The sequence below is a fragment of the Pseudorca crassidens genome, chromosome 12 (assembly GCF_039906515.1).
Source record: "Pseudorca crassidens isolate mPseCra1 chromosome 12, mPseCra1.hap1, whole genome shotgun sequence".
In the NCBI taxonomy this organism is placed as follows: Eukaryota; Metazoa; Chordata; class Mammalia; order Artiodactyla; family Delphinidae; genus Pseudorca; species Pseudorca crassidens.
Genome location: NC_090307.1, coordinates 75445952 through 75455638, shown reverse-complemented (window position 1 = coordinate 75455638; position 9687 = coordinate 75445952). Strand labels below are relative to the sequence as shown.

Sequence of the window (9687 nt, the reverse complement as noted above, 5' to 3'; positions counted from 1 at the left end):
GCGTCCGGATATAGGGACACAGTGACACAGGCCCAGCTGGGGAGACAGATATTCCCTGGAAAGTGTGAACTGAGGGAAACTGGAGGGGTGAGTCTGAGTTAGTCTGGAGAAGGGAGAGGAAGAGGTTGCAGACAGATCTGGGGACAGAGTGCAAAGGCCTTCAAGTGGGAAGAAGCCTGGATGGTTGAGAGAACTGAGGCAGAACAGTGGCCCTGTGAACAATTTTGGACTTCATCCTAAGAGCAGTGGAAAGCCATTGAGGTTGGGGAATAATGTGGTGTTTATGATCCTTCACTGCATAATATTTTTGCCTTGCTTTCTCATTAAAAAAAAAAAAAGGATTTTGAATTCCACACCTGTCAAAGTAATTTTTTGGGTTTTTTTATTTTTCAGAAGGAGAAAATAAGGGAATGGTAGAATATGCATTTACCTCCAGGATTAAATGTGCTAACAGATGCAAATTGCCTAGCATTCTGTGTGTGGTCTATAAATGGTAGTTCCCTTATCTTTCCTCTGAATTCCATTTCACAATTTCTGCTATTCCAAGAGCACGGAAGGAGACCAATCCTCCCTACAGACTAAAGATAAATTTCATTTGAAGTACTTTAGATGGATGAAAAAACAGAATTGGTTCAAAAGATCAAAGGCTGATTATTTTACCAAATTATTATTCAAATATTGAGGTCCCCCTGATCATACAACATATTCTCTGATTTATGGAAATACAATCTCTATTCAACTTTTTAGGAACACATTTACAGCATAAAACAAGACCGCATTTCACCATGTCAGAGCCCGTAGCGATGTTATTCCTCACTGTAAGATTTCCATCTTTCTGGCCACGTAGTAGGCATTTGAATATCTGCGTGGTTGATTTAAATATTGGGATAAATCTTCTGCTAAACCTCAAGTCAGGGGCATCAGTTCTGCAACTCTCTCTTCATAGTTGTTCACATGAATTTTGATGGCATGAAAAAGCTTGTTCTCGAATTATATTTAGCTCATACAAACACTACTGCACAATTATGTTGTAAGGAAGAATTAGGTGTTATCTTTAAGTTGTTATCATAGCCTTGTGAAAAGGTGAACATGGAGAATAACTATAAAGTAGTAGCATATCGTATTATTAATTTTGCTTTTTTTTTTTAAACTGTGGTGCAGGGCCTGGAACAGACTGACATGTGTGGTAGGTGTATCAGTCAGGTTCTGTATAAGAAGCAGATGGTACATTCAAATTAGATAACTTGAGGAGGTTTTAATAAAGGGACTATTTACAAAGGTTTGGGTAGAGTGTAGGGAAGCCACAGGGGTAGTGCAGTACCCAGGGGGCTAGGGATAGCTGGGGTCGTTACCATTCCTAGATCTAAAAGTTGAAGGGAGGGAGAAATTCCGGAACCCAGAAAGAGAGCTGTGTGGAAAGGGCTGCCTTGAGAGGGAGCAGTGACCTTTTATCAAAAGACATAACCAACCTGAGGCGATCTGGCAGGGAGAGAACCAGGGAAATAAATACTTCACCCTCACTGCCCTTCTGCCCTCCAGTCTGCTGCTGCTGTCGCCTCCCACTGGCTGTACCCAAATGGAAGCTAGAGGCTCAAGTTGATGGAGTCTGTACAGGGGAGTATCCCAGGCTACATGGTGGATCAAAAAGGGCAAATAGAAAATATCTGGTACACGGGCTTCATTTCCAAGTGGAATAAATACCCGACATTTAAATCTTGGTGTCTTAGACAATGTGTCTTTAGGAATGGCCCTTTGGCAGTAGGTTCAAGGTTATCATTTGTTCATTCTTTGGATCTACTGAACATTCTATAAAAAGTATTATGCTGGGCATTTTGAGAGAAGCCCGGCAATGACAAAATTATCCCAGAAATGCAGTGAATTCTCCTTCCTGATGCATGTACTTTAAGAACACGTTCCCACTCTATCACAGAAGCACTTGTTTAGAGGTCTGAATATACCTGTGACCCCACTGGACTCAAAATTAGATGCTGCTTCCTTCCCCAGAAGCAAGAGAGTTCAGTTCAGGCAAGGCGCAAGGTTCTGAATCTGGTGGCTGGCAACAGGCAGTTATGTTTCTTGCCGTGTTGGTACCTTTTAGGTAGTGGCTGAATAGTCATTTTTTCAGGCTAGGGGACCAGAAGAGGATTTATCAGTGCAATTCTGGAAATAGGACTTGCTCTTGTGAATGGACTCGACTGTGGTCTCATACTTTCTCAATCTGTAAAATCGTCCCCCTCTTTAATGAGGTCCTCTTGGAAGAGGAGGGAAGGCGTCTCCTTTAGTGACATGACTCTGACAAGCAAATCAATTCGTTCCATTCGTTTCCTCTTTGAAAACAGCAGTCCTCGAGCGTTACATAATCTAATCTCCACGCCTCACTGGTTTGTTCTGTCCTCCTGAGGAACTAGCAGATGGTGCCAACGCGGAGACCCGCACACACGCCTCGCAAGCCTCATGGTAACAGGAGAGCTGCTCACGGTGCCCGTCTCTTTGCTGTGGGGTCCCTCACTGGCATTTGTTTCCCTGGCTCAGTCTGCTCTTTAGCATTCCTCAGGCACCGCTGGCTTCTTGCCCTGGGCTCTCATTCCAAGATTAATTGGAAATACAGAAAGCAGATAAAAAGAGAACAGAAAGTGAAGTTGCCAGGGCAGAGAATTTGCCAGATCTCTTCTAAAAGGCCTCCTCCATTAAAGGCTGAGCATCTTTGGAGAGTTTAGCTCCAGACCTTCCTCATCCAGCTGGTCCCCGGGTCCATCCTTGTTGCTGGGTTACACACAGCCCAGGGACGGGGTTGGCTGTGACAGAGCTGGGAGACCAGAGAGCTGCTTGATAAGGTCTCTGAATTTCTCTCTCTCTCTCTCTCTCTCTCTCTCTCTCTCTCTCTCTCTCTCTCTCGCTCTCTCTCTCGCTCTCTCTCTCTCGCTCGCTCTCTCTCTCTCTCTCTCTCTCTCTCTCTCTCTCTCTCTCTCTCTCTCGCTCTCGCTCTCGCTCTCTCTCGCTCTCTCTCGCTCTCTCTCGCTCTCTCTCGCTCTTTCGCTCTCTGTGAGTCACATACCTGCAGGAATGATTGTTCCCCAGATAGGGCAGTTGCCTGGATCCGCCTTCAGGCCAGTGATGTCATCCTTGCTTCGGGAAAATTATCTCGGTACTCTGTAAGGGAAGGAGCCTCCCAGCAAGGCCCTGTCAGCGAGAACCACAATGTTTAGATATCCAGGCAAAGATATTGCCTATGTAGCTAATCTAAAAACGTGGAAACGGCAGCCTCCAAGGAAGCAAAGGCTTCTTGAGCATCCTGTGGTGGGTATAGTTCTACTGATACTTTGGACCAGAAATCAGCTGACATGCTCTGGTTGTGAAAATATTGAAATACGTCCATATCAGTTGTTAAATAGTTATATCTTTATGCTCCCAAGTGCCTCCCATCCTTCTGCTAATATGTAAGTCCATTGAGAGGCTCTTATTTTAGGTGATCTCTTTTTTTTTTGATGTGAATAATTTTTAAAGTCTTTATTGAATTTTTTACAATATTGCTTCTGTTTTATGCTTTTATGTTTGGGATTTTTGGGGTGAGGCATGTGGGATCTTAGCTCCCTGACCAGGGATGAAACCCCTACCCCCTGCATTCAAAGTCTTAACCACTGGAACGCCAGGGAAGTCCCTAGGTGATTTCATGAGCAGCTCTACCTTTCCATGCAGCACTGTGAACCTCCTTTGCTACTTTGTTTCCAACCGCGCGGTACCAGGATGTCTGCTTGGTGTTGGGCCAGGCTCACCTCCAAGTGCTGCAGATGTAACTGCCCTGCTCACAGACTGGACTGTTGGCTGACTCGGATTTTGGATGGAACTTCCAGGCAATTAAAGGATAGAGCCCTCCTGCCTGTGGCACAAACATGGCTGGTCCTTGAAGGTCACATGTACCTTTATGCTGGCTGGTCACTCACGATCCAGGTTGTATATACAGATGACAGAAACGATCTGTCTGAAGGAGGAAAACAAACCTAATCATGTAGAATCTTCTTTCAGTTCCATCCCCTCCCCCCACTGAGTCCAAGCATAGGGGACTAATTTCTATAAAAACAACGAATGCTTTGCTTCTTTCAATTTGTGACTCATTCACTCAATGTCAGGTGAGTACCTACTATGCTATTATGTGTCGGTCACCTTGCTAGGTGCGGGATATCTACTAGTGAATAAAACAGACCCCGTCTCTGCTTTCGTGGAACATACAGCCTAGTGGGGGAGACAGATAATAAAGGAGGCCACCATGGTTGGAGTGTCCTTAGGTCATCTGGACATGGGTTGCATTTCAGCTGATGGAAACTGTATGGATGTAATGGTGACTTCTGGTGAATGGTATATGGAGTGCATGTGCCTACACTGCTAGAGTATAGGGGTGTGTGGCATTAGTATTAAAGGAGTAATGGTGGGGCGAGGGTCGGGGGGTGAGTTCACTTCCTGTATCCAGTCAAGATCTCAGAGAGGCTGAGAACTGCCTTGGACTAGGGAAAGAAAATAAGGAATATTCTTAATGACAATGATGATGATGATATATTTAATATTTGGAGATCAGGTATGCTGTTCTTAAAAGAAGATGGTAACTTCTGACCAATCAGTCATCGGTAGGGGACAGAATTTCTCTCATCTATGCTTTTTCTCTCCTTTGCTCTTGAAACCAGGGAACAAATAAATACAGAACTTGCTAGCTAGGAGGAGGGGTACAAACTGCACCCCCAAAACCATGGATGGTTAATGGCCTACGTAGGAATCAGCTCGTGACAACCTTGGCCTCACTGTCAGAGCCTCTTCCCAATGGAATTCAGTCACCACTATTTTGAAAATCATAATTCATGTCCCTAAAACAGCTTGGTAGTTGGTTCTACTTGTCAGTATTAATTATTTTTGCTCTGTCTGTCCCGCTTGTTTGATTTTTCTTTGTATTGAGTTATAATTTATACACAGCAGGATTAGGTGTCTCAGATGTACAGTTCAGTTTTGACATATACATATATATTCTTATAACCCACATCCCTTTTCATTTTATTTTAAAAATCCTGGAATCCTCTTAAGTGATGAACATTTGGGTCCAAAGGCAGATTTCTGAAAAGGAATCCCCTATTCAGTCCACTGACTGTCCCCTCCCCCCACCCCCTGGAAAAAAATTATCATCCAATCCTTTCCCGAGTTCCCCAATCACCACAGAGGCCTTAAAGCCATAAGAACATTTTGTAATCCCAGCTTTCTGAAACCTAACAGAGAGATTTTCGTCATCTGAAAACAAGGAAGAGATTAAGTACGGAATTTGATTCTGACAATGGCAGAAAGGAACCAGCTAGACAAGAAACGTCCTGGAGAAGTAATCCAAGCACCGCTGTCCAAATCGTCCCCACCTTTTTCACGACTCTGAACATGACATACGGTTCTGTTCAGGACAGAACACTTTTTAAAGGAGTCTGCTACAGGGACATGACAACATCAGACGGAGGTATTTTAAATGAGAGATCCGTGTACATTTTAAGAATTTTGCCCTTAACCCTGCTTTACTCATCTGAATGGATGCTCTTACAAATGAGACACAGGGGCTTCCTTCGTGGCGCAGTTGTTAAGAATCCGCCTGCCAATGCAGGGGACATGGGTTCGAGCCCTGGTCCGGGAAGATCCCACATGCCGCGGAGCAACTAAGCATGTGTGCCACCAACTACTGAAGCCCGTGCGCCTAGAGCCCGTGCTCCACAACAAGAGAAGCCACCGCAATGAGAAGCCCGCGCACTGCAATGAAGAGTAGCCCCCACTCGCCGCAACTATAGAAAGCCCGCGTGCAGCAACGAAGACCCAACGCAGTCAAAAATAAATAAATAAATAATAAATAAGTAAATAAATTTATAAAAAAAGAAAGAAAGAAATGAGACGCAAAGATAGCTAAACACACTGTTCTCTCTAGACTAATGTCGTGGTCCCAGACCCATCTTCTCTATTTCACTGCCCTTGTGTCTTTCCAACACTCCAAAACAGCTCTTCTTTTGCACAACTTTCACCAAGGGTTTTGCAGTCAAATAATATAATGTAATTATACATGTAATTATTTAATAATTATAATTTGTATAACATTTAAAGGCAAGTGAGAGGCTTTATGTGAAAGTGCTTTCTTTTAAAGCTATAAAAATATGTATAATCCAAAAGGATTATTTAAAAATTTATTTCTATGTGGCAGGATACTTTGCAGTAACTATACTCCCATTATAGCAATAATCAGAGAGGCAAGCCATTCTCATTTTCCACATGCAGAACTTCCCATGTCTTAACGGTGAGATTTCGGAAATATTTCCTGAATACCCGGCCTCTACATTTAGGCCTTATTACCTCCCCATCAGGCTTACAATCCATAAAGAAAGGCGTGATGTTCCCTTATTTACTGCTCTGTTCCCAATGCCTAGCACATGGTGGGCACTCAAGCATTTTGTTACATAAATGAGCCTAATTTCCTGGTTGGTCCTGCCTTCAGTGTCCTTTTAGTTTACTCCACGACACATCAGCATGACCTTCAAAAACACAGTTCTGCTTATGTCTTATATACACTCAAAAAACCTTAGAGGACTCTGTTGTCTGTAGAATAAAGGACAGACTCCTGAATATCACATTCCAGAGCCTTCATGGTCTGGTTCCAGCCACCTTTCCAGGCCTGTCTTCCAGCCCTTATCCCCCCTCCCCGCCAAACCACTAGATAGTTTCCAGACACCCTCTGCAGGTTCACACTCCCAAGCCTTCACCAAAGCTGTCCCCCCTGCCTGGAATGACCTTCCTTTTACCTTCCTTATTCACCTGGTGGAATTTCACTTCTTCAAAACGCAGCTCAAATGTCACCCTCTCCGATGTTTCTCCAACTCCCCTAAGGATTCCACTTTGGTGCTCCCATATAAGCCTGCCTGTCCTTCCCTTGGTGCATGCTACCCATTATATTATAGCGGGGTTTATCCTCTCTTTTTTGTTTTTGCAAATTCCCGGAGAGCAGGAACTGAATCGTACTGTGATTCTGTACACATCTCCTGAATCTGACCACTCCTTCCCGCCTCCCCCACTATCAAGCTAGTCCAAACCACCACCCTCTCTCGCCTGTGCCACACGACAGCACCCGACCGTCTCCCCCTTGCCACACTGCCATCCAGCAATGGACTTGCTGCAAAGCTGCCAATGCTCCTCAAACAATGTAAACAACCAGATGCCTCGCCTCTACTACAGACCTGCTAGTGGCTTCCCTGGACACTTAAAAACAAAACAAATTGGACTTCCAGAGGACTTCCCTGGTGGTCTAGCGGTTAAGACTCCGTGCTTCCAATGCAGAGGGAACGGGTTCGATGCCCGGTCGGGGAAGTTCCGCATGCCGCATGACCAAAAAACAATCAAACAACAACAACAAAACCCCAAAGCCCTGGACTCTCTGGCCTCTGCCTTCCTCTCCAGTTTCATCTCTATCACTCTCCCCCTTGCTCATGCCAGCCCCACTGGTCTCTGCTTCTCTGTGACTGTGCTCATCCCCTCCTCGGGACTTTTGAACTGTCTCCCCTCTGCCAGAAAAGTGCTTCCCCTGAATATATGCCTACCTTGCTCCCTTCCTTCATTATGACCTCTGCTCAAACATCCCCTCCTTAGAAAGGCCCTCCCTAATCACCAGCTAAGATAGCATCCTCCATTAAGCCCTCCTCTCCTACCTGCTTTTAATCTCTTCACGGCACTAAACCACCAGCTGGTCACTATTAATTATCTGTGCGTCTCTAGTTGTTCATTTGTTGCTAGGGATACAGACTTTGTTTTGTTCACCACCATGTCCCTGGTACCTAACGCAGTGCCTGGCAAACAACAGGCACTCAAGTGTTTGTGGAATGAATGGATGAATCTGTGTCTCCCAGGTGCCTAACACAGTGCCTGGTTCTAGACGGATTTGTTAAATAAATGACCAAAGTAACGAATTTTACAAATGAAATGGCATCTTGGCCTATATCCACGATAATCCAGGATCTGGAGGCAAGTGTTTCATCCATTCGCTCCACGAACATAATCTTGATTTGTTTTATTTACTCTAAGATCATAGGTGATGTAACCAAGTTCTTCACTTTTTCAGAAACTCGTCTCTGACCGAGGTCTTGCCCAAGAATATTTAGGGAATTTCAGAAAGCTCTCCAAGAGGGGCACAGCGGGGATTTAGAATACCCTTCAAGCCCACTGCTTTCAAAAGCTCCTGGGGAAAAAAAAAAACTCCTGGGGGATTCGGATAAGGTACTCTATCTCCTGCGATTTATCCAGAATGTACATTTGTTGTTAATCCTGCCCAACACTGATTATTCTCAGGGCTGGAACAGGTAAAAAACACTGATTGACCTCAGACTCCGAGAGAATGGACATGGCAATGAGGCGTCAGGGTTACTGCACCCCAGCCGGCCTCAGTATTTGTGCTTTAGGAACCTGGGAGTTCCTAAACTCCCAGGATTTGATGTGGCAATTCAGCCCCTGAGAGTAGGTGAGGGGGGAACAGCTGCTGGAGAACAAGAGGAACTTCCCTTGTTCACTTTGGCCTCTGGGCAGTTGTTTTTCCCACCCATCCTGTTTTCCTTAGGGCTTCCCTGGTGGCGCCAGACTTGCCCTATTCTCCTGCATGGATGGCATCAGGGCCAGAGACCAGAACAGGGAGAGCCTGGGAGGTTCACACCCCACTCCTTCAAATCTCCAGTATCTGATTACTAAACAAGAGTAGGGGATGGGGCCTCATAGGCGCAGAGGGAAGGGAACTAGCTTAACTGCATGTGCGGCCCTGTTGCAAACACTAGACTAGGACTTTTATGTGATGGTGTCATCGGATGTCACCGAGAAGTTAGTTATGATTATTATCTGCATTTTACAGAAGAGGAAAACAAGGTTCAGAGAGGCTGATGACACTTGCCCAAGTTACCCAGATGGTAAGTGGCAGAGCAGGGGTTTGAGATTCAAACCAGGCCTGTGTGACTTCCTGGCTGCCTACCAAGAGCAGGAATTTAACATCTAGAAGGGCAAGAGGGTGAGAGGGGGGACAAGAGCTGGAGGAGCAGCAAATGGGTCCTACCTGAGACTTGAGCATCACCAGACCCTGCAAAGCCCAGGTTAAGCGGATACCACCTGGCTTCTGTTCTGAGAACTGAACATCCTGTGGCTGCTTCACCAGGGTCATCCTGGTCCCACTCTAGGGTACTGGGAGTGGGTGAAGCCCCCATAGAGTGGAGCCTTTCCTTCCAGCAGTGTCCTTCCACGCCGTTCTGGCTCTGGGCTTTGTAGTGGTGGTGTCATGCATAGCGTGCTTTCATCCTCCTTGGGTCTTGAGTTTACTTCCTTCACCCCTCTCGTCATCTTTTCCAAAGTTGTACCCCGTGGACACTGCACCCCGCCAGCATTTCTGGACGTTCTGGCGGTTCTGGGTCATTTGGAAACGTCCGGGCACGTTAAGGGGGACTGCCGGCGCCACCAAGGTCTGGGCATCTTTGGGGCCCTTCGCCAAGCCCCTTCCCTCGCTCTCCCGGCGCTCCCGGCTACGCGCCGCAGCGCCTCCTCAGCCGCCAGGGGCCGCCGGGAAGCGGGGCTCCTCGAGCGCGGGGCGGGGCAAGGGGCGGGGCGCGGCGGTACCTGGGCCGCCGGGGAGCCGGGGGTGGGCTCTTCTGGGACAGCCGG

The 9687-nt window shown here is 46.3% G+C and overlaps 1 long non-coding RNA gene across 1 annotated transcript; it reads right to left on the bottom strand.

Annotated features, from left to right (window-relative positions):
- Nucleotides 1-382: 382 nt before the first annotated feature.
- On the bottom strand, nucleotides 383-9682 carry LOC137203779 (uncharacterized). Its single transcript, XR_010933292.1, has 4 exons — nucleotides 9089-9682; nucleotides 3774-3979; nucleotides 3056-3180; nucleotides 383-2806 (listed from the first exon to the last, which is right to left on the bottom strand). It is a non-coding gene; the product is annotated as an uncharacterized lncRNA (long non-coding RNA).
- Between the last annotated feature and the right edge of the window lie 5 nt (nucleotides 9683-9687).